The sequence below is a fragment of the Notamacropus eugenii genome, chromosome 5 (genome assembly GCF_028372415.1).
Source record: "Notamacropus eugenii isolate mMacEug1 chromosome 5, mMacEug1.pri_v2, whole genome shotgun sequence".
In the NCBI taxonomy this organism is placed as follows: Eukaryota; Metazoa; Chordata; class Mammalia; order Diprotodontia; family Macropodidae; genus Notamacropus; species Notamacropus eugenii.
This window is the reverse complement of record NC_092876.1, coordinates 242,978,383-243,000,994: the sequence shown is the minus strand read 5'-3', so window position 1 is coordinate 243,000,994 and position 22,612 is coordinate 242,978,383. Positions and strand designations below refer to the sequence as shown.

At 35.2% G+C, this 22,612-nt stretch overlaps 1 protein-coding gene across 7 annotated transcripts in view; it reads left to right on the top strand.

The window, feature by feature from the left end:
- ZNF385B (zinc finger protein 385B) overlaps positions 1-22,612 on the top strand; it is a 510,100-nt gene that overhangs the window by 242,837 nt on the left and 244,651 nt on the right. The window contains exon 1 of one of the 7 annotated variants that reach the window (XM_072612534.1): positions 20,790-21,944. The exons of the other annotated variants lie outside the window; for them this stretch is intronic. The gene's annotated coding sequence lies outside the window, so the exon portion shown is untranslated. Of the gene's footprint in view, positions 1-20,789; positions 21,945-22,612 lie in introns of those variants that run through there. 7 annotated transcript variants of the gene reach the window in all.

Here is a 22,612-nt window from a genome sequence, read left to right as displayed (position 1 = left end):
CTTCATATATATGGATATAGAGACTAAAGGTGATGAGATTTCTTGCGAGAGCACTGGGGATTGATAATAGTTCTCATTTATATAGCACTCTGAAGTTTATACAGCATTATATAACTGTTTTGAAGCTTGCTATAAATACTGCATGGCTAGCACATTGATTCTCCTTTGTCTTGTTTATTTTGCCTTGCTTCTGGTATAGCAGTATAAGTCAGTGATCAATGGGAGCCCTCTTCCCATTTTGTTGGAAGACATGCAAAAGTCATTTATAAACATACTCTCTTCAGAATGAAAGAATCATCAAGGCAAAAGGGACCTTGAGAACTCTACTAGTCTATCATCCTGCTTCCAGGCATCACTTGTCCTACAAAAGGCATCTAAGTGGAAATTACCTTTCTCCACATCTAATAACCCTTTGTAATAAACATGTTTTCTTTTCTAACCTTTATGAACCCTCTCCATTTCAATTTTCACACTTTGTTCTTACTCTTCTGTGAAGTGTTTCGTGGCTCTTCATTCTATCAGTTGCCCATGATGATACATTCCAATAAAGGTTTCATTAGTTAAGCTATTTTATTTTCTTTAGATCTGTTTTCTTATCTGTGAAAAAAAAAAACTCCAGATGTGAAAATTTCTTCCACCTATACAGATCAGTAACTCATCTGTCACTTTAAGTCTTAGAAAGTTGCCTGGTGGAGCAAAAGGTTAAGTAATTTGTTCACAGTCATGCACATAATATGTATGTATCAAAGGCAAGACTTGAATACAGATCATCCTGATTCTAAGACTAGCCCAATGAGATTATTTCATAAGTTTTCTCAATCATCCAAAAAGTATATCCCTTGGGATAATATTAATAATGATAATGAATTGTAGCAACTAGCATTTCTAATACATTAAGATTTTCAAATGCTTTTATCCTAACAAAAACCCTGGGAGGTACATGTTATTTTTATGCCCATTTTACAAATGACAAAATAGGTAGAAAGAGTTTAACTGAGTTATCCAGGACTACGTAACACATAAGTGTCTGAGGCTGAATTCAAATTTGGGGTGCCTTAACTCCAACTAGCATGATATGCACTATGCCATCTCAGCTGCCTCAGAACTTTCTCAGAGAAAGTGATTAAATCTGAAATCTTTGCAAGTATGAGCCTAGTCCTGCCAGAGAAATCAATTCACAGGTTGTGCCAATTCCTTCCTCCATTTATGTCAAACCAATTAAATTTTCTTATTGATGTTTCTTTCATTTTCTGATATATACCTTTCCAACCTCCCAACCCTATTCATGTCTCAAACAGATAAGCAAAAACAGAGAGGAAGCCTGATAGCATATGGAAACATTTAGTACCCATATTCTATCATTCCATTACCAAAAGGAAAGAGATATGTTTCATTGCCAATTGTCTGGAACCAGTATTGATAATTACATTTAATCTGAGTACATCTGCCTTTTAGTTTCTTCATTTACATATGTGAATTCTGCATTTTTCTTCTCTTTGCATTAGTTCATACATGTTTTTACATTTTTCTCCGAATTCTTCATGTTCATGGTTTCTTATGGCTCAGTAGTTTTAAAAAAAAAAATGACAATCCCTCTCCTCAAGGAGCTTATGGTCTAATGGTAGAAGACAATAATACAAAACAAAACTGAAAAGGGGGGAGGGAGAAGAAAGTATCTGGCATAATAGATTCTAGTCCAAGGAGTGGAGCTGATAGAAAATGAAGAGTTAGAGGGTCCGTGAACCCTCTTAAATGGAGGTTTGGGGAAGCGTTCTTTTCTCCACTCCAGCCCTACAATCTGAGAGTATAGAAGTGTGAGTACCATACCAAAGTTGATATATTCTCCCAGGATGATGAGTTTACTGGTGAAGAGATTTTTCTGGGAATATGATGCCCCAATTCAAGGAGAGCAATTAGTGGGAAATGAATAAATAATTCTCTAATAGCCTGAATATTGGATTTATTGCAGATAGTAAATGTAAAATTTTATCCTTTGATAGTTTTTCTTCTAGTTGTATTGATTTTGTTCATTCTAAAGTCTTTTAATTTTTACCATTAAAGTTGTTTACTTTGCTTTTGTGTTCCTTTTTATGCTTCTTTGAGTTATGAATTTTTACCTTAACCATAATTCTGAAAGTGCATCCATCGATTCCCTCCTGGTTATTTTATGATGTGATCTTTTATATTTAGATTGCTTATCTACCTGTAAGATACTGTAGTGTATAGTGTAAGATGCTGATATAAAACTTTTTTTTTAACCATTTTGTGTCTTTCCCAGGAGTGTTTAAGAGACCTTCCTTTAATGCTTTATTTTTGTGAGTTTATTGAACACCTAGTTATTTTGTTCATCTCTGAATCTTGTTTGTCTAGTCTGTTTCACTGATCTATATTGATATTTTTAATCAGCGATGAATGGTTTTATTATTATTACTTTATGACAGTTTGAGATCTGGTAGTACTAGCCCTCCTTCATTACTTCTTTTTCCTCTTTTATTTCCCTAGAGATTGTGAACCAAGGATTCTTAACTTGTGGTCAATAAACTTAAAAAAAAATATTTAGATAACTGTATTTTGATATGATTGGCTTCTTTTGTGCTTCTAAGTATTTTATTTTATTTTATGTTTCTGTGAAAGGTCCATAGGCTTCAATAGATTGCCAAAAGGTTCTATAACACACAAAAGGTAAGCCACCTCATTCTAGATATTGTTTCTTCAAATAATGTTATCTGGTTCCATAAAGTGGGTGGATTTTAAAATTTTTAAAAATCCAATTCCATAATACTTCCCTTGGTAGTAATTTGATATAACACAAAATTAGTAAATAGATTTAAAGAGAACCATCTTTTTTTGTTTTATTGACATTGTCTATCCATGAACAATAAATGTCTGTCTAGTTATTCAAGTTTGTTTTTGGTTTTGCTTTGTTTTTGTAATTATTTTCCTCTATGTCTTAATTGCTTCTTGTTAGGTTGGCCTCCAGTATTTTGCATGTTTTAACTATTCTGAATGATATGTTTCTTATTTACTTCTGATGTTCCTTAGTAATATACATAAATATTGGGTTCTTTTTTTTGTATATCCCCCTACTTTATTGAAATTGTTACTTATGTCACTTTGTTTCTTAGCTAATTGGTGTTTTCAAGTTAAAGATTGTAACAAGTGTTATTGGAGATCATCTAAGTGCTTCTTTGCTGATCTTTTCCCCCTTAGTATCTCTCCCTTTTGTTGCTTAAAGCTAGCATTTATAGGGGCATGTCAAATAACCGTGGAGAACAGGGACTTATTTGTTTTATTCCTAAAACTAATTGAAAAAACTTCTTATTTGAAAAAGGTCTTTCCATGCCTATGCTTATTAGTTTTTAGTATAGATGAATGCTGTATGTTATTAAAGGGATTTATGCATCCATTGATATAATAATGCTTTTTATATAATTACTTATGCTAATTTTTGACTTTGAATAATCTTTGTACACCTAATATAGATCTTAGTCATAATGAAATTTGGAAGGTTATATTACTATAGGCTCTTTGAAAAATATTTTAAATAAAATTTTAGGTGGCATTTGATCTGAGTCTTAAAAAGAAATAAAGGATACCTAGAGGCAGAGATGAGGCAAGAGAGAATTACAGGGAAATATCAATCTAGGTTAGTTAGGCTGAAATGTAGAATGTGTAATAAGTAGTGGGGTGGAATGACTCTAGAAATATATATTGGAGTCAGATTGTCAAGGTTTTATTTGAATGCCAAATTGAGGAATTCATATTTTATCCTAGAACAAGATACTCATACACAAAGAGTATAAGAATGTCAGTATTCTGTCAGTGTAATAATGTCAATATTTACATAAAATGATTGTTTCTACTGGGTTTCTTACTAATGTGTGTATGTATGAATATTTTTTTTAAATCAGTCTATAATGGCCCTAACCCTTCTACCTCCACACATACTCCACATGCTCCTACTCTTTTCCTAGGTCTTGTCTGTAAAATTTGGTCTGTTTTCACAGAAAATAAAAGCTAGAAGGGGATAGTATTGTCTAGGTTCCAAGGTAGATAAGAATATTTGATCTCCTGAAAGCTCTCAAGGTGAAAGTTACTTTGTTAAGTAGAATTTCACAACTACAACTGATAAGGTATAAGGAAAGTGGGGTGAAGGGAAGAAAGTAGAAAGGGGAGATAGGTAAGAGAATTTAGTGTCACACTCTATATAGTGTAGATAGCTAGGTGACTCAGTGGATAGAGTGCTCAGCCTGGAGTCAGGAAAATCTGAGTTCAAATCCATCCCCTGATACTGGGCAAGTTACTTAATCTCTGTTTGCCTTAATCCATTGGAAAAAGAAATGGCAAACCATTCCAATATCTTTGTCTCCATGGACAGTATCGATGGGCTGTGGTCTATAGGGTCACAAAGAGTGGGACATGACTGAACTACTGCGCAATGACAAATGTATGGTGTGAAGATATCAAGCTCAGAGTTACTGTCTTGGAGTGGGAGACTGACTGAGTCAATAATTCCATTAGTGAGACAGTCTCACAGAAAGTTATTTCTCATTTCTCAGAGCTGTAGAGGAGTAAGTGTTGGACATCATTAGGAATCACACAATGATATATATTGCACCATTTTGATATGGTAAAACATTAATATACATGGTTGTCTAGAAGAAAGAACTGTTTGTCTTTCCATGTAAATATCATGCATAGGAGACACGTAACAATGTTCACAGTGGATCCTAACTGCCTCTATGCCACTAGTCAGTATGCTATCTCAATTAGGCCAGTTATACTTGAAGCATAATACATTTTGTCTCTTGCCTTCACTTTACTTTCTTATTATGTCTGTAAGTTCTTAAAATTACATGCAAAACATTGTGTTTTGTTTCCTTATCCATTCTTCCATTTTCTTTCATTTTATTTGGAACTTAATCCATTTATATTTAGAGTTATAATTAAAATTGTTTGTGGCTGGATGTGGTGGCAAATGCCTATAATCTCTATTACCAGGGAATTCTGAGACAGATAGATGACTTGAGCTAGGAGTTCAGAGCTGCAGTAGGACTATAGTCCATCAGGTGTATACACAAAAAGTCCAGCACCAATATGGCGAGCCCCGAGGGAACAGAGAGCTACCAGGCTGCCAAAGAAGGGTGAAACTACTCAGCTTGGAAACTGAACAGATCAAAACTTCCCAGGTGATCATCAGTGGAATGTGGTCCATGAGTGGCCAGCTACTGTACTTCCAGCGTGGGAGAGGTAGGGAGACCCAGTCTCTAAAATAAATAAGTATAAAGTTATTTGTGCATAGATATACATGCATGCACACGCATACACACACATACATAGATATATGTGTGCATATTCATATATTATTGCACATACAATGTCCACATATACATGTATGTGTATACATACATGTATATGTAGGTACATGCCACACATATTTATGTATTAATGCTATTCCTAATTTTCAAAAAAGGTACTTTTTTTCCTTTTGATTTATTTTGTATTGCCAAAGCCCTCAGCTCACCCAAGATATCATATCTTGGATTTATTTTTGTTATTAATCCTTCTCTCTCTTTTTTTGAAGTCCTTCCCTTTCCCAGGTTGATAAGAATACAGTATAGAATCTTCTGGCTCCCATTATTCCTCAGATCACTCACTTGACTAAATAATCTTTATTTCTGGCACCCTTTACAAGAGATGTTAAATGGATTCATTCCTTTTCCTTATTCCTTTTACCTTATAGTATGCTCTAAATAACAGTTCTCAAATTTTTTTTATTTCAAGACCCCTTTGCACTCTTCAATATTTGCTGTATATAAAATTAAAGTAGATAAATTTTAAAATATTACTTTATTTAAAATAATAGTAAAGTCATTTCATGTTAACATATCATCTTTACAAAAATAACTATATTTTAGAACAAAAACATTAATGAGGAGAGGTATTATTTTATATTTTTACAAATCTCTTTAATGTCTAAAGAAGACAGCTGGATTCTCATATCTGCTTCTGTATTCAGTATGTTGTGGCACATTTTTTAAAATTAAGGTATATGAAGAAGAACCTGTCAAACAAATATGGAATATTTTAACAAGCAAATAACTTCTTAGTATTATTCTGAAAACAGTTTTGGCCTCTTGGATCACACTTTGAGAACAGCTGCTCTAGGATTTTGTCTCCCATTATGTCAGTGTGATCTTTTGTCCCTCATGCAAGAAGGGGACAGAGAAAAAGAAGAAACAAGAAGGAAAACAAAATCATGACTGTCTTCTGTAAGTGTAATCATAGATTCTTCTCATTCATCCCTCTCTCAGATTGTCCTCTTTTTTTGGCAGGGGAGGGTGAGTGGTGATGAGGAGAATCATCTTAGAAGCCTTATCTTCAGAAATTTTTATTCATGGAAAATTTCTTCACTTACTTCAAATTTTCTACTCCCTTTTTGTATTGATTTCTTCTTGAAAATTTCAACTTTAATTTCCATCCTTTTTAAAAAAAATTTTTTGTTGCTTATCTGAACTATTTTGGAATTTCTTGCATCTGCTCCCAATGTCATTTCATGGGATGTACAAAGAGTTCTTTTCCCTTTCATCAGATATTTCCTTTCCTCTGAAGTATTTGTGCACTATACTGGCTTATTTTCTCGCTTGTTTCCTGATTCCTCCCCCACCCTCTTTTTTTTATCAGTCTGTTTATTTATCTGTGATTAGTTCTTTCTTTGTTGCTCATTAATATGCCTTTATTTTAGTTGTCACATTGCTTGCTATAGTATAATGATTGATTGGGGTGTTGGTCTTAATAGTTATTATTTATTCATCTAATTCAGGGGTGGGGAACCTTGTGGCCCTCTAGGTCCTCAAGTTTGGCCCTTTGATTGAATTGGAGGCCACATGAGGTCTCAAGGCCATAGGTTCCTCACCCCTGATTAAAAGTTTCCTTCTTTTCTCTTGTTATAATTTTATTGCTTTCTTCCCTTTTCATTGGTTTATCTGATGTCTTTTTAGCTGTTTTAACAACGAGAACCTCTCTTATTTTTTTCTTACAGGATTTAATTTGTATGGAGTTGTATGCCTTTTCTCCTTTCTTGTTTTTCATTACTTTTTGACTTTTTTTTGGCTGTTTGTTATTTTGAAAGGAGTATTAGGGGTATGTGTGGCATGAGGAGGGAGAACAAGGACCAAACATAACTTCTCACTCATTTGGCTACTAGAAGACTTTGGATTTTCACCAAAGTTCCAGATATTCATAGAATCATAAGAATAACCTTAGAGATCATCTTGAAAATGATTATTTAGCAAATAAGGATTTGGGGTTCAGAGAAATGAAGTGACTCGCTTATGGACAACAGATTGGTCAGCAGAAGAACTGACATTTTAGCCCCTGTATCCATCCTTTTGTAGCGCCAGTGTGATACTGGCAGCACCCACAGAGGCCATGAATATCCCAGCAGAATTCTGAATCACGAAATGCAACAGACCCATGGAAGACCGAACCAAAACATTTATTCAGACACCAGAGAGCCAAATCCACCACAGTAACAAAGACATCTATACACCAGCTCCAAGCCTTCCCCCTACTAGGCTTCCCACAAACCAGCTCTATTTAACAAATCACAAACAGGCTTGCCCTTCTCACACTCACAGCCAGCTGTGGGCTTGCCTGCATCCTTCAGTTCTGACTGCTTTCACACTAACTTCCCCTCCAGCTCTGCCTCTTCCTGTTCCACCCATTCAGCAAACAGGCTTCATGTGACTCAGGTCGGTCACATGGTCCTATTAATGAATGAGAGCTTTCCATTTTAAATTACCGTTTCACCTCTACCTCTAAATCCAATGCTTTGCCTACTACATGGTTAAACAAGAATAGAAGACCCCCTATGCTGGCAGAAAGTGACTTAATGGAGTGGTTCAATGCAAGAGCTCTTTTAGGTCACCTAATTCTCGTCAGCAATAAAGAAATGACTATTAAGAATTATTTTTGTTAATATTTGATACTTTGATGGACCCATGGCTTCATCTATGTAGTTTTCCCCTGTACTGACAAAGATTGTAGCACTTCTCCTATGACTCACACTGTGTAACTTTCATATCTTCCCATAAATGCTCCGCAGATTTGATTCTGGTTGCCTTTTTCTGGTTCTTTTGTTATCTTTTAAAAACCAGATAGAACAGAATTTAAGAATCCCTCAAGGACCCAAGCTGTGTCAATTGTCTCCATTTTTTTAAATCCATAAGGCAAAGAAAATAGAGCTGGTAGGATTAAAATTTTTATTTCAAAGTAGAAATATATGTACATATGTATATAGTATGTGTGCTATATGTATTTGGATCAATTGTTTCCTCTAGTCCTAATGTAGAAGAATAAACAGCTATTCACAAATTTGCTTCTAAACCAGTCTTGTCAAAAAAATAGAAATATGGAATGACTTTGATATGGAAAATGGGCATTAAGAAAAACACAATCTTGATGTTGCAAGGCTTTGTTCTGAATAATGACACAATTTCGCCATTTGATACATAGGTATCAAATGTTTATTGACTATTGACAAATGCTACTAGTTTATGAAGTGGGATTTAATGTTATTTAGAGTATATTTTTCTTTCCTGTTTAAAAAAATTGGCTAGATCTTAGCTGGTTGGTGATAAATAATGACTAGTTTGTCCAAAAGTCACAGTGGTCCACTAATAGATCATCATTCCAAAGGTCACCCTTCTCCCTAATCTATCACCACCCAGCTACCAGGAAGCAGGTTTCCTTAAGCTTCATCACCTCAAATCTGGGGCAGGCTCATTTTGGACCAGTGATGATTCTCGTCATACAAAAGCTCTTCATTTGTGATAGGTCATTCCTAAGTCTACGCTTAGGAAGTTTTCAGGTGGATCATCTTAAGGCAGTCCAGGAATAGAACAGCTGAATTTTGCCAGGCGGCTGTAGCAACAACTGTTCACTCTGGAAATGCTTTAGAAAAGGGTTTCTTCCCTTTTTGTTTTTTGTACCAGACCCCTTTGGAAATTTAGTGATATCTGGGTTTCTAAGAATAATGAAACCAATTACATGGAAATGAAATTATCTACCTATCTGTGTGTATTGTTGGTTTTTTTTTTGATTCACAGACCCCACATTAAAAATTCCTGTTTTACAAATTGTATTTCATAGTTGCTATAAAAGGAAATCTCTCAGAATGGTTAAAAAAAAATCTAACTCTGTATTTATGTTTCATTGGAGCAATCACCAATAAGAGCTAGAATTTGGGGCAATACTCTTAATCATAGTAAGCATTTTATAAATATTTGTTGAATTATTGGATAAATAAATAAAATACATGGCTTGGAATCATTTCTTTCCCAATAAATTTCTCCTTTGAAACTAACATAGGAATTAAGTAACTATTTATAAGGCTAAAAAAATGACATGGCAACCTACTGTAACAAAATAACCACCGTCATGCACTGATTTGTACAATCCTCTTCCATCAGTTGTTCCCAATGTAATTTGGGCTTGAGCAGTTAACATTTGTCTACTTGCTGAGTTTGGGGCCTTTTCCTACCTCCCCCTCTACTGTTGCCAGAGGTGCTTTCTCCAGCTGCTTGCCTGCTGTGCCTTTAATTAGATGCCTCCCTTATCATTTTCATTAGAATGTTCTCTATTCCCTATTTTAAGTAGGAGCATCCATTCTGCTTTTCCTCCCTTTTTCCCACTCAGCTCAACTTTAATTAGAAGCAGGAAGAGAACTGAATGCAGAAGCAAAAGTCCTCTGTTTGAGCTGTTTCTCACTTTGATACTTCTCACTGTGTGACCCTGGGCAAGTCATTTAACCTTTTAACTTCTTCAGGCTCCATTTTCCTCACCTATAAAAGGAGAATAATAGCCCTTGTGCTGCTAACCATAGGAGGTTATATTGAAGAAATGTATACATTTCATACACACTGTTCTTCTCTGTGTCAAAATAATGTTTGTGACTGCTGTGAGATTTATTATAATGACTGTCACCATGGATCAGTGGATGGAGCTGTGTAGTCAGGAAGGCTCAAGTTCAAATCCTGCTAAGGGCTAATTGCTTGATCTCTGTCAGCCTTAGTTTCCTTATCTGTAAAATGAGAATGTTAATAGCACCTACCTGCCAGGGTTGTTGTGAAGATAAAATGATGAAATAATTGTAAAGCGCTTAGTTAGAGCTAATAATAAATGCTACCTAGCTATGATTTTTTATAGCCTTAGAAAATGATGTCTTGCCATCTAAGGACTAACTCTTTAGATATAGCCACTAGAAAGACCTGGTTGTTGAAGTTCATGGGACCTTTTTATTAACTAAGTGGTATAAGGGTGTTTCCTTGTTTAGTAATCTCATGAACATGAGATTATTTAAATGTAAATTCCTTTAGGACAGGGATTTTGTCTTTTCCCTTAGTATCTCCTGCACTGAGGACAACGCCATGTAGTAAATGGAAAAGCATTATGGTGTGTTTGCCAAGAAAACTCCAGATGGAATCAGAGAGTCAGAAAATCACACAAAAAAAGGAACTCTGTGTCAGTAACAACTGGATAGTGTATATTCCCCTTTCCTGGAGGGCTTTTTCCAAATGCAGGATGGCCAAATTTGTCAGGGATGTTATAGGCCTTTCTGTTCAGCTATTGGCTGGATGAGATTATTCAGCTGCAATTCAACTGTGAGATTCTGGGACATGTCTTTGAATAACTTATATACCAGTGGACATACTTGAGGTCTCCAGTCTTGGGGTTAGTATGTCTTAAGTTCCTTGAAAATTTTTTGGATGACTCCAACCTTTTCACAAATTATTGCTCTGTACCATTATGGGTCCTCCTACAATACCAGTTAGTACCGCATTTCAGAGATTTACTTGTCAGATAGATAAGTGATATTTTCCTCCCCCTATTTCTAGAAAAGAAGGTATGTAGTAAACAAGGAATTAGAAAGTAAAACTGAATGAACTAGCCAGGTGGTAATGTTGCACTATACAGCAAATTACAATTTCTTTCATTTTATACTTTACCTCTTTTATTCTTTCCTTAAATTGTTTAATGTAACATTTGCAACAAGCACCAAACCAAATATGAAGCAAATTTCAAACCAAATTCCCCAATTTGCAACTTAATCAAATTGGAAAAAAAAAACCAAACCTTATCATGCATTTTAACAAAGTAAAATCCTGATCCCTTTTGTGTGTACCTATAAAGCTCTATTACATTTTGATTTTTTTCTTTTTTCCCTTAAAAATAATTATGGTCAATGTTTATGCTTTTCTGCTTCTACTAATTTGTGTTTGCTTTATTTCATATTATTCTGTATTTCCTTGTATCCTTTATAATGTCAGTCCTACAACATTTCATTGTTTATTCAGTCTTCTCCCATCATTCAATATGTAAATCAGTTTCTGTTTTGCTATTGCAAATAAGACAGCTTTGAATATTTTTTGCATAAATTAATCCTTCTCCCTACTTTCCCCCTTTTTCACTTTTTTTTTTTTCTGTATTAAGTCTCTAGGATGGAATCTCTGGGTCAAAAAGTATGATCAGTTTTCCCTTATTCACACTTTTGTGCCAAAATCATCTTGAGGTCATCTAGTGCCTTACTCATCTGTTTCCCTCAAACCTTTACACTAAGACCAAACCTCCATGTTCTTCTTCAGTTGAAGATCTTATAAAGGCTTTTGCAGCTTCTCACATAAATCTGGTTTTTTGTGTAGGAAAAATTGCCTTATTTTCTTTGACTCTCTACTAGGCAGTTCAGGCCTTTTTCTCCTGTGTCCTCCATTGGAGATGTAGCATATCTGGCTATTAGTTTATTTTGAAGACCATTATCGAATCGATATATTTTTTGTAAGGACTAGATTGTCCTTTTTTTCTTTTTCTTCTCAGACATACTATTATCTATCCTTTCAGTGTGTTGCTATGACTTTTTGCTGAATCCTTTCCCAAGTCCTTGTCATCCCTCTTTAGTTATGGACCTAAGAAATAAGCATAGAGTCCCAGAAAATGCCAGACCATTGTTGAATAATGTAAGTTGACTTTACAGTTTTGACATGTTTGCTCCTATTTATTCATCCCAGTATGATGATTACTATGTCAGGGTGACATTGTTGGTTTAGGGTCAACTTATTAGTCATCCATGGGCTCTATTTTTTTCCCTGTGCTTACACTGAGAAAACCTCAGTGTAAACCACACCTTTTATTTGTGCCATCCAAGTTTTACTCTCAGGGTATGACTTTGTATTTGCTCTTACTTAATTTTAAGCATTTAGGGAACAAACAGAACCAGAGATTTATTATGACTGAGTTGGAGCCAAGGATGTTGGACTCAGAGAAGTGTTACCCCTGGTGTTCCACACAAGAAGGTGCTTGCTATATTTGATTCAGAGGTATGCCAAAACCAGCTGAAGTCAGCTTATGAGAGAGAGAGAGCCTCTTGTTGAATTTTCAGTGTGAGCATTTACACTTCAGAAATGGGCAAACCAGGACTTGATTTGTCTTTTTGTTACCTGACTGGACTTAAAACAGAAGAGAAAATGTTAATAATGTGTATGAAACTAAAAAATGTGTCATGGGTACATTTAAAAAAGAAATTTCTTGGAGAGCCATTTTTAAATACGTACCAAAACAGCCCTGGCTATATCTCAACTATTTTCATTCTTTTTAAAGTGCTTTTACCTTTCAGATGAGAGAGTAGTTCAAGTGTGTCAGACACGGACCTCTACCTGAATCAGATTGAAATGTAATAACTAGGAAATATTTAACAAAATATATATAAATAAAAATAGTGGAAAACAAAGAATGTTAATATGTGGTTTTCAAAATCAATATGTGGTCTGCAGAGATCTTTATATAGACTTAAATGCCCTGTTTCAATTTGAGCTTGACACCACTGGGGTAGATTAGAAGAATGTCCTTTAGTGGCCAATGGAAAGATCATTTATTTACAAAAATGTAGTCTAGCCATGAATTATTTAGGTCTGCAAATAATACAAAACTTATCTTAAACATGTCAGGAAACTAGGTGATACAGTAGATAGAGTGCCAGTCCTGGAGAAAGGAAGACCCATGTTCAAATCCAGCCCCAGATACTTAGTAGCTATATGGCCTTGGACAAGTCACTTAATCTCTCTCTGCTTCAGTTTCCTCATTTATGAAATAGGCATAATAATGATTCTTACCTCCTAACACTGTTGCTCACAAATCAGATCTGTTGACATTATAACTGTAAAGTGGTTAATGTAGTACCTGGCACAAAGTACATGCTATAAAAATGTTAGTTATGATTAGTAGTATTCCAAGATTTAAAAAAAAGTCAGATGGTATAGAGTTGAAAAAGTTGAAGGGAACCTCCATTTAAAGTCCTCAAGCCAACCTTGCTGACTCTCAGCTCCTCTCAAACCATGGTTTTCTAGAGTATTTCTGATCTCTACCTTTCACCTTCCTTTTACAGGAAGCCTTCCCCATTAGAAGGAAAGCTTCTTGAAGACAGAGACTGTGTTGTTTTTTGCTTTTTTTTAAAAAATTGCTTTTATTTCTATTCTCAGTGTTTAGCACATTCTTAGCATCTCAATAAATATCTTTCATTTCCTTTCTAGTCTTCCTTTCTTCCTTCCTCTCCCACTTCCTTCCTTCCTTTCTTCTTCCCTCTCTCTTTTTTCTTCCTTCCTTCTCTCCCTCCCTCCTTTCTTCCTTCCTTTCTTTTCTTTCTTTTCTCTTTTTTCCCTTCTCTCTAGGTGTCAGTTTACATATCCATAAAATGAGAGAGTTGAACTAGATGACTGAGATCTCTTCCATCTTTCCTACTGTTTTCATTATTTCCTTCCCTTATCTTCCTCATCCCCTTCCCCCCACCCTCTTCCATCCTTTTTTCCTCTTCTCATGTCTCCTTGCCCTCTTTTCCCCTTCCTAATCCTTCTCCTTCCTCCCTACCTTTTCTCAACTTCCTTCCTTTTGTGTCTATTTCTATATCTATGTGCATGTCTCTTAATCTATGTTGCCATTTTTCTACCTTTGTCTCTGTTTGTCTCCATGTCTTTGACTCACTCTGCATTTCTGTCTCTCTGTGTTCCTATCTCTGTTTCATCATTATTTTGGTTTCCTCCCCCCCTCCTATCCTTCCTCTTCTTCCTCTTCCTCTTGCCTTTTCTTGGCTTTTTCTTCTTTAAGTTGCCTCCATGTGAATAAAACTACAAATAGAAAAACTCGTACTCCAAAACTACAAGGTACTCTTACCAGGGAAGCACAGCCTAACTTAGTAATTTCTGTGAGATTACTTAGAGGATTTGATCCTAGGGAATGGGAATTTAGTCCATGTTCTCTAATGAAAACAAAGTTGTGATATGCTCCAGAATGTTAAAAATACTAGAAATTATGTCTTATTTAAGCTTTCATTTTCAATTTTTTAAAAGCCTGCATTTCCTGTTTTTTAAAGTCTTCCTCAACTAAATCTGGCCTGTGCTATATCATTCTTTAGGTCCAAATCCAGGGAAGTATCATTTCTATTTGTTGTTCAGTCATTTTCAGTTTTATTTGACTCTTCGTGACCCCATTTAACTTTATCTTGGCAAAAATACTGGAGTGGTATGGCATTTCATTCTCCAATTCATTTTACAGATGAGGAAATTGAGGCAAACAGGGTTGAATTACTTGCCCAGGGCACATGTCTTGGGCTGCATTTGAACTCAGTCCTCCTGACTTCTGGACAGGCTCTCTATCCGCTGAACCACCTAATTGTTCCTAATTTTTTGTTTAGCTGCTAGTAAACATTGAAAAGGAAAATAGAAAGAAGTTCACTGTGTCATTTCTTTTTCTTTAAAAAGTATTTTAGAGTGATATCCATACTGTAACAATACAGTCAATCTACTGTATGACTGAATTTTCATTTTTTCAAATTCCTGCTGTCCTTGTATTTTATGCTGTTTCTGTAGATGATAACATTTTTCTACTTTTCTATTTTTTTAAACACATACATACTTCAGCACAGAGTTCATAACTTAAAAAGAAAAACTTTATAGGGAAGTTTAATTTAAAATTCTTAACCCACTTCCAACCCCAAAAAAAGGAAAAAATTAGAAAGTTTGGACACCAAAATATCTTATTTCTATTAGTTATTTATTTATTTCTTCCTTTAAAGAAATAGTATTACTTAGAATTTTGATGAAACAAGAAGATTGAATCAAAATTTACCTCTCAAATAGGAGTGAAATGACCTACTTTTTATAATTTTCTTTTGGCTCTTTTGGCCAAGGAGGCAACAGCTACTGACAGTCTCTGTATTGTTTGTGAGTTTCATGCTAGGTACACCAATGAGAGTGGAGGCCAGTACCTTAGCTGACTTAAGATACAAGGAAGACTTTATGAATGCTCATGCTTAATCTGTCATAAAATTTCTGCTAGATTCAAGCCCTTCTCAGGTTCTTAGTCATAAATTTGATTTGCACAAATTACAGTTTTGCCGAATCAACTGTTGATGAGAAACATGCTTCTAGGTAAGTAAAATAAAATGGAAATTGCTTTGGATTTTTGTTCTAAGGGTAGATTAGTTCTGAATTTATATTTAAAAAATAGTATTCAGTGAATTTGCTCATCTGAAATTCTCTAATGTTGGTTTTGTTTTTCTGTTTTTTAAATATGAGGAACTTTTCCAATACTGCATGGCTCTCTAGCTCCATGGGGTTTGGGTTTTTGAATTATCATGATATTTTGCCTTTTAAATGAATGTAGGGCTAAATGAAACTCTCTTAGCTGACACTCTAGCTTTCCTTTTTCTTCCTATAAAGGTTATCCTGACATTTGGGGTTTGCACCAATACATGCCAAAGTGAGTGACACAGCCATTAAACCCTATTTATAAAGATGTTAACCTTCTTTCATACTTAACTTTATTCATAGTTGAATTAGTCATAAAAGAGGCTTTTTTGTCACACTTTCATGTACAATATTGTTAAACAGTTCAGCTGCACAAAAAGAAATGGTTTCAAAAAGGGATATTTGTACGTGATCACTTTATTAATATTTTAAATGAATTTTAATGTCTAGATTCCCATGCCTTGAAAATTGGTTTCAAGTGGTGGAACACTGAAAGGGTGAAGTGTTAATGCATCACATAATTTATGGTAATGGTTGCAATTATACAAATGTGAAGTAAAACTTTCCAAAAGATATGCATGCCATGTTTGAAAATGATATTTAAGTACAGAAATCAGACAGAGGCTTTCATTGTTTTCAGAACTTCATATAATTCAATTTGTTCAACTGTACAAACTTGTATTGATCACCTGCCATATGGAAGGCACTTTTATAGTAAACAAGATGTGATGTAAGAAGCTGTTTTACTTTATAAAGCAGTATTAGAAGAGAGAGTTTCTTTAGAAGTTTCAGAAATGTCAATAAAAAACAGTAAATCAACTGTATAAGACATGCTCTGTTCCCTTGAATTATTTCTGATCATTGATCCAAGATTTTTCTGTAGACTTTAGGAAGCCTAAGAACATAGTCGTATAGAAACATACATTTTGATAACTTTGATGCCATTAACACATACACAGTAAACTGGAGAAAATCTGGAGTTATATAAGTCCTGTGTCGGAAATATTTAGGAAAGTGAGGTCAAAGTATTTAGCTCGAATTTGGGAGAATCTTTAAACCTATTATATTCATTTCACAAATGAAATTAACTCAGTATGTGTAACTATTTAGTGATATTTGACATCTGATTTTTGGATATGACACTGAAAATTATTCTCAGAATTTAAAACATAGAGTTATATTTTTAATTTGAATTGATTTACTCAATTATATAAATTATTCAAATATATAGGCAGCAAACATTGAAGTCATTATAATGTGAAATGTATTTGTATTGTTTGCTATTGCATTTTCAAGATGATCATTCTAATACTTTTCCATGTATCAGTTTTAATACACTTCCAAATCTGCAACATGTTGATTTTGGCAAGTGAGCTCTCGGGGGCTTAAGTTGGGATTGGCTCTACCTAGGTGGATAGTTAGGGTAGACGTAGACCTTTTTTAATTAAGGAAATTAATTATGCAATGTGAAGCATGACAAAACTTATTTTAAGTGTGGCATTCTCTAATTCTGTCTTTCTTATTTTTCATTATTCACTTATTCATTTTCTTCAGAAGCTCCCAAAAGATGGTAAGTAGTTCTCTGAAGAAATAAAGCATCTGCCATCCTTTTGTCTGGGTGCCACCTTCAGGCAATTGAGCTCAATGTCAATAGCAGTTCACCAGCCACAGGGTTTATGGGGATTTCAGATCACATCTAGACCTTTCATTAATGTGCCAGGCACTGTGCTAAGGGCTAAAGATACGAAGAGAGCCAAATAATTAGATGCTGCTCTTTAGGACCTTACTTTGTCAATTTATGAAACAAAATTGTACACCTTCTACTTAAAAATGTTCAAAGCAGCCCAATCTTACAAACCAGAAAGGTTATCCCAATAACTAGATATAGGCATGAATATGTGTGTATTTTTGTATATACATATATACATTGACATATGCATCTATCCCATCATATATGTGGATGTATATTATGTAAAAATAAAGTGATTCATTGATTAAGGAAAGAGCATTGTTAACCACTCCCATACACTCACTTGCTAGAGTTTATACATATTGGCCATGCCCACACTCTAAGATTTCTTTCTATGGTGTTTTACTAAGGGAAACCCTGCTAAATTCATTTTTTTAAAAATCCGATCACTACTATGTAATGTTTCATTGGACTTTCATATTCTGCTGGACTAGTAAAATGGTCTCACTCTTGTCATACTGTGCTGCAAGGTTTACTGGAAATGTATGACTTTGGGGAAATGATTTATTCCCATGTCCCAGTCTTTTTGAGTGAAAGATTTTCCTACAGGAATTGAGAATCAGCCTGGCCTGACTTGGGCTCTTTCACTGTGCTCTGTATAAGCAGTGGGCTATAATTATGCCAGTGGTTAAAGCTGTTTAGACCTTATGAGTGTGGGAGGGGAAGGTGGTGGTGGGTTTTTTTTTTAACTGTTCAGATGAAAGACGTGTTTGTGAATTCATCTCTGCCTTCTATTCATACCTGGGTTAAAACGAGCCATGATGTACAGCAGTTTTTTCTGGAACATTACATAAACTTTCTTGTTCTGAGCTCTGCAGCCGTTGGGAATATGCAGACAGGACTGAAAGGAAGCAAGCCTCAAATTCTCCACAGGCAGGAAGTCTAATATTTACACAATAATCAATAGGATAATGAACACTAAGGCAAAGGCTGTGACAGGGTTTTTTTCTATCATAGCTAATAAGAGGAGTATCTCCTTAAAAAAAAAAAAAGAAAAGAAAGGCAAGTCATCTAAAACTCCTTGCGCCTTAGTTTCCCCAATTGTAAAATGAAGGGGTTGGATCCTGTGATCTCTGAGATGACTCCAGTCACATTATTTTATTTTAATAGCCTCAGAAGGAGTAGTCTGAAGCAAAACAAGTAGGCAAACCTGTTTATAGCGATTCACTAATCCCAAGTCTAGTCTCTGTCTATAGGATATTCAATATTTCCTCATTTCTGGTGAGAGAAGGAAAGGGATGCTCCACTCCCAGGTTTACAGACCACTCATACCTACTTACCTCATTGTTGTTCACTTGTTTCACCCATGTCTGACCCACTGTGATACCATTTAGGATTTTCTTGGCAAAGAAACTGGAGTGGTTTGTCATTCCTTCTCCAATTCATTTTACAGATGAGAAAACTGAGGCAAATGGAGTTAAGTGACTGGGCCAGGGCTATATAGCTAGTAAGTGTCTGAAGTCAGACTTGAACTCAGAAAGATGAATCTTCTTGACTCCAGGCCCAGCACTCTATCTGCTATGTCACCTAGCTGTGTGTGTGTGTGTGTGTGCATGTATATGTGTGAGTATATATTTATATATGAACATATAAGTTGTATGGATGTGTATGTACACATGTGTGTGCATATATGTAAACATAAATATATAAACAAAGAAATATAAATAAGTCAAATTCACCAAATATTTAAAATATTTATTAAGTGCAAATATTTGTGCAATATATTGTGTTCATCCTTCATTGGTTTGTACAATATATTATGGCAACTCTGAAGATAGAAAGCCAAAAATGAAATAGTGCTTCTGGTCATGAAACCTGTGTTCTTTTTCATTTTTTTATATAAATTTATTGTTTATTTAATTCATTCTTTTTTAATTTTTAATTTCCAATTCTCTTTCTCCATCAATCCACTCCCCCATCCATTGAGAAGGAAGGAAATGTGATATCAATTACAGATGTGAAATTATGTAAAACATATTTCCATGCTGCAAAAAAAAATCAAGAAAAATAAAGTGAAAAAACTATGCTTCAATGTGCACTCAGATTTCTTCAGTTCTGTCTCTAAAGGTGGATAATATTTTTCATCATGAGTCCTTCAGAACTGTCTTAGAGCATTGTATGGATCAGAATACCTAAGTCATTCTCAGCTGATCATTGTACAATGTTGCTGTTACTGTGTACAACCTTCTCCTGGTTCTGCGCACTTTACTTTGGATCAGTTCATATAAGTCCTCTTAGGTTTTTTGGAAACCATCCCTTTTACTACTTCCTACAACACAGTCATGTTCTACTATATTCATTTTCCATAATTTGTCCAAATATTTCATAATTCATGGGCATCCCCTTGATTTCCAGTTCCTTGCTACCATACACACACACACACACACACACACACACACACACACACACGAAATGTTACAAACATTTTTGTACATGTAGGTCCTTTTAAAAAAAAAAAGTTCTTTGGAATAAATACCTACTAGTAGCATTGCTGGATTAGAGAGATGCACAAAGCCCTTTGGGCATAGTTCCAAATTATTCATGAAACCTGCATTCTATACAGTGGATTCATTCATCTACACAAGTTCTGTTCAAATTACAAAGTAATTTACAAATTACAAAGTAATTTAGAGGGAGAGAGTTCCCACCACTGAGTGAGTCAGGGAAGGCTTCGTGTAAGAGGCTCCATGACCTATGTTAAAAGGAAACTAGGGATTTTATGAAGTAGAGGTAAGGAAGGCTGTTTTCACACATAGGGCAATTAATTACTCATGGAGGCCAACAGAAAAATAATGAGATGTCTTGTCCAAGAATCAGCTAGCTGGATAGTTTAAGTGGAATGGAATATAAGAGGGAAGACATATTTTTTTAAACATATGTAAAAATAAGTTGGAGTTAGGTTGTAGGACTTTAAATGCTGGGTTGAGGATTTTTTCCTTTCACTAAAGGCAATAGGGAGTCACTGAATTTGAGCAAGGGTTTGTGTGCTGGTGGAGGAGGTTTGGAAGGGTCAGATCATGAATATTTGTGGATGATAACATATTCTTTGTTGGATATTGAATGATATTCTCTTCTGACTATAGTTCCATTAGATTGTTTAGATTTTTGTTTACTCCAGATGTGATATCTTGAATTATTTAAGGCCATACCTTATATTTCTTTCCCAGTTCACTGTTCAGAGAACCTCTTTTTACCTACTGGGTAGCCCACACATCTATAGCATTTCTCATATTTGACATGTCACCATTTTCCATACTTCTCTATAAGATGTTGCTTACTTTTAGATATCCCTGAGCATGCATGAAATTACTCACAATGGCAAAACCAATGGGAAGAACCACTGGGAACCAGCAGCTAGAATATTCTGTATGATAATTTGAATAGATTTAGATAGATTATCATAGGACTGTAATACCACGCTTGAGCCAATCCACTTGTGCCAAGTTGTATTGGAAGAAGCTGAATCCTAAGTTCTGCGCTCAACAAATCTCTTTTTTTAAGTTTTTTTTCTTTTCTGATTGACTAAGAATATCAATAATCAGAGTGGTAAAAATGAGTAATGTGATTTGCATTTGTGTAATGCTTTACATTTGCCAAAGAGCTATGAAATATATTTGATGCTCTCCATCACCCTGGAAATTTGATGGAGTAGGCATCATCCCTGTTTTACACATAACAATATGGAGTCTCAGAAATTGTCACTTGGCTGGCATCATAGGACCAAAAAGCAAACCCAGTTCTTCTGACTCCAAGTCTACTATCCCTTCCATTCCACAGCACCGGCCTGCTTAAAACTCTAACTTATTGATAAAGATTTAGAACTGAAAGAGGCCTTGATGGTAACTGAGGCCAAGTGCTTCTTTTTGCAAATAAAGAAACTGTGGCCTCAAGAGATTAAGTGAGTTGAACTGGGTCACCCAAGTAGTCAGCGTCTGAGTGGGTGTTTGAGCCATGGTTCTCTTTCCCATGTGAAGCCGTGCTTCCATAGTTAGATCATCTTGTTTCCAGTCCAGTGCTACCTTCTTAGTACATGTCGGGGAAATAGAAAAAAAGCATGTGATTCATTTTATTAACTTTTTCTTTCAATCTCACTTCTTATATGATTTTTTGGTTTGTTTCTCTGAAACTTTCTATTCCTTTTTTCCCCCACATTAAAGTTCTATGATAATAACAATAATGATGATGATGATAATCATAGTTTAAAGTTGGAAATTACTTTGCAAATGTTTTATCATTTGATCCTCACCATGATCCTGAGAAATAGGTGCTGCTACTATCCTCAATTTACAGATGAGGAAACTGAGATAGATAGAGGTTATGAGACTTGCTCAGGGTCGCACAACTAGCAGCTATCTGAATCTCCTTGACTACCAGCCCAGCATTCTAGCCACTCATTCACCTCCTGGCTGCTTTGGAATTCAGCTTACCAAACAGGTTCTGAGTACACCTCTCTATACAAGCGTGGTATGATAGCTCTTGGCTTTGCCTGTGTGAAATGTGTGGTTAATACTTTTTTTCCCTCAGATAAAATAGCCAATAACTACGGGGTTCAGAAAGCGAAGAGATTAAAATTCTATAAAGGCTCTTATGTTTGGGGAGGAGGGAATTACATGTAACAGGTAAGATCACTAAGCTTCTTCTATTTCAAGAACTTTAGAAAATTAAAAGTTCATCGAGCCCCATTCTTCCATGAGGTGTTTCTTAGACCTAACCCCATCCCCAATACACATATACACACTCACACTCACACACACACACACACACACAAACACACACATACAATCTGGGAACCTTAGTATATCCATCAAGGACTTGAATTTATCACTTAATCACATTCTTTTAGAGTCTGATCTTACTCTCCCTGCCCCACCCTATCCCTTTTCTTCTCTACCTTTTTTTCCCCAAGTTTTCTTGTTTTCTTTTTTATACTGTCACCTATACACTACTAGAGATAAGTTTAATGGGAAGTTCTTGTAGTAATGTCATGAGGCTTTTTGAGGAAAAAACTGCCAGATAGATGAGTTTAACATTGAAAGTTGCAGGACTGACATAGATTCAGGCATTCCCTTGTAATCTACGGAGTACTAATGATGGAAATGTTTCTAGAAGATCCTATTGAATTTCTCTGTGTACTAAATGGAGAATTATTATTCCCTCAAAATATTTTCATTAGCCATACTCTTATCTGTTGATGCAAAGTCTCTCATAGATGCTTAAAAGTCTAAATGCCTATATGGTCTCATCAAAGTGGGCATTTCCTCCCTTAGTTCAGATTGTGTTCTACCTC